The sequence below is a fragment of the Suricata suricatta genome, chromosome 12 (assembly GCF_006229205.1).
Source record: "Suricata suricatta isolate VVHF042 chromosome 12, meerkat_22Aug2017_6uvM2_HiC, whole genome shotgun sequence".
Taxonomy (NCBI): domain Eukaryota; kingdom Metazoa; phylum Chordata; class Mammalia; order Carnivora; family Herpestidae; genus Suricata; species Suricata suricatta.
The window spans coordinates 1,861,811-1,865,076 of NC_043711.1; positions in this window are offsets into that span (position 1 = coordinate 1,861,811).

Below are 3,266 nucleotides of genomic sequence, written 5' to 3' on the forward strand. Positions count from 1 at the left end.
GTACAGATAGTCAGAAATATTTGTATAAAATAGAGAGATAGCTGCATATGTGGTCGGAAGGACTAGGAAAACAAGAGTAAAGTAACGATTTCAGGGAACACTGGAAGTTGATGCCTAAACTCATGACACAGTATATACAGTACAAAGAGACACAAACTCGGTTCAGTATCGTACCCCCACATTTCATGTCCACGTGGAGCCTCAGAATACTCCCTTATCTAGAAATCCAGTGTCTGCACATGCAATGAAGCGGGGCATACGGGATTAGGGTAGGTCCTGACGCAACGATGGTGTCCTTATAAAACTGGGAAATCTGGACACAGACACCTGCACTGAAGGCAGGCCGTGACCCTGTGAGACAGAAGCAGGGATTAGCTTGATGGGTCCGCCCCCCCCCCAGAGAACGCAAAGGGTTGTGGGCAACCCCCAGAGGCCAGGCGGGAGGCCTGGACAGATTCTCCTTGAGAACTTCCAGAAGGAACTGACCTTGCAGACAAGTTGATCTGAGGCTTCCAGCCGCCTCAGTTGTGACAGCACAAATGTCTGTCCTGTCAGCTGCTGAGCCTGTGGCACTGTGCTCCAGCAGCCCCAGGAGGAATGCATTCTGAAGGCGGGAGGGGACTTGGGATATCCGAAGGACAGCTGGAAGTCACTGGCCCACAGAATTGGGGGGGGGGCACAGGAGATGAGAGAGGGGAGGATGGGTGGGTCACATGTGCTGGTCAGCCAAGAAGACCGACTTTGGTGGGGAGTGGCGTGAACCCTCACCATGAGCTGACTGGGCCCCTCGCAGGACCCCTGTGTTACCCTGACAATGGAGAAAAGGATGGTGATGGCGGCCAAGGTGGTGGATCACGCGGGGCTGGTGGCCGTGGCAATGATGTGGAGGTTGGAGCGCAGATAGGATTTGAAGTTGGAGCTTTGTGAGAATTTCCTGATTCAAGGAAATGTTTCCATGGTGTCAGTCCTTAAATAGTGGAATCGTTTTAGTAGAATTCTATCAATATACCCAAGATTGTCTTGGACCTTAACAAATCCCACTACTGAATTCTATATGTACGAACAACTGTTCAAACCTGGACATGCTTTTCTGTATAACGAGGTGCAGGAACTTCCCAGAAATGAGTGATCATCAGGAACGTTTATACAGGACGCATAATGATGAAGGTAGGGATGTACCGAATTATGTTTGCATAAGAATCAAAGATTTTAACTTAAAATAGAAACCCCTTCATGGTCTTCACATCAGACATGGTCCACGGACATGTGTGTCGTCAGAGCATCTCAGTTCCCGGCCTGGGACACAGCTCTGCCGAGGACCCCCAGGCCTGACGGGCCTGTCCCGGGTCACCCGAGAGTGGAAGAAACCCAGGGAGAAGTCTTGATGAACTTGCAGTTGGTAAGGTGTCTTAACTGTGACAGGAAAATCACCGGCAACGCAAGCAAAAGTAGGTAAATGAAGCTTCAGCAAGATGAAAATCTTTTGTGCATCTAAGGTCACTAACAAGAGATTGAATGTACACGCATAAAATGGAAGAACAACTTGGTAAATCACACGTATGTTAAGATTTGATCATGCGGAATACACAGAGAAGTCCTAGCTGAATAACAAAAAACTTATCCAAGTCAGAAAGTAAATAAAACCTTGAACAGACATTTCTCTTAAGACGATGCACAAATGTCTCCCAGACACATGAAATGATCCTCACATCAGGACAATGTGAGTCAGAGGCACAACGAGATGCCACTTCCCACTCACGAGGCTGGCTAGGAGCCGGAATCCAGAGACGAAGCGGCGTCAGGATGTGGAGAAACTGGAACCCTGTGCTGGGCTGGTGGGGATTGACCTAGGGCAGCTGACGTGGAGAAATGTTCGGTGGCTCCTCAAAAAGGGAAACACAGAATTCCAGTGTGACCCGAGTGTTCCGGTCTGCCAGGAGCCAAGGAAAGAGTTTAAGAACTCTGGTGGAAAAATTAAAACAGTAATAACTAGGGGCGCCTGGGTGGCTCAGTCGGTAAAGCCTCCGACTTCGGCTCAGGTCAGATCTCACATTCGTGGGTTCGAGCCCCGCATCAGGCTCTGTGCTGACAGCTAGCTCAGAGCCTGGAGCCTGCTTCCGGTTCTGTGACTCCTTCTCTCTCTACCCCTCCCCCTCTCATGCTCTGTCTCTGTCTGTATCAAAACTAAATAAAACATTAAAAAATTAAAAAAAAAACAGTAATAACTAACCCTGGTGGAGTGTTACAGCTAGATAAGCAGCAAACGGGTCGTAAATAACTGTTAGTTCCGGAAGAGTCCTAAATACCTGCTGGTCCCAGGAACTAAGATTACCATCTGTCAACATTTGTTAGCAGGTCCCTGATACCTTGTGTTTCCCACTGCATTCCTTCCTTCACCTGCATTTTTCCCCCTTGCTTGTGTATATAATCAGCTCCTTGAATAAACGTTGGAGCTTGATCAGACCTCCTGTCTCTCTCTCATTCTTAGTGTCTCTTGTCCCATCCATTCACCTGTTCCCTCCTCCAGGTCCCTGTTGAGAGACCCCACAGGCCGGGGCACCGGTCCTGCCTGAACTGACACAGACACTCAGATGTGTGCCCACGAATGCCGGGTGCAAAACCGTGCAGACCCCGCAAAAGAAGGAAACGTGCCCAGTGTCCCCCAGTGCGTGGATGGGGGAACAGGGAGCGGCACAGACACAGGACGGACGGCTGCTCAGCCCCAGAAGGAAGGAAGCACGGACACATCATGCACGTGAACGGATCGTGAAAATATTATACCACGTGGAGGACACCAGACACACCAGGGCACACAGTGTGAGTCCACTTACACAAAAGAGGCAGAGGAGGCAAATTGATAGAGACATAAAATATTTCAAAAGTGCCCAGGAGGCATGATTTCATGGCTATTTTGCTTTAAATTGGTTTTGGAAAATGGAGGTAAAAGTCACATACCATCGGGCTCACATTTTTAAAAGCAGAAGTCAGTCTTCCTTTTTTCCCCCTTTTTGTATGTTCTCAGAGCTGCCCCACGTCAATGCACCACCCAAGGCAGGAAATGGAGCCCTTTACAATCCTCATTCCCGGTGACTGATTACAAACTGGATCGGCTTGAATTTCCGTGCAGAATAAAACGCACACCTGAGCATTGCAACGTGTCACATCTGTGGCTGTGCCCGGCTGGGGCCGCGTGGAGGGTACCACGTCCCTTGGTGACTGAGGACCAGGGGCACTTTTGATTACCCTGAGGCCTGAGAAGTAGAGGG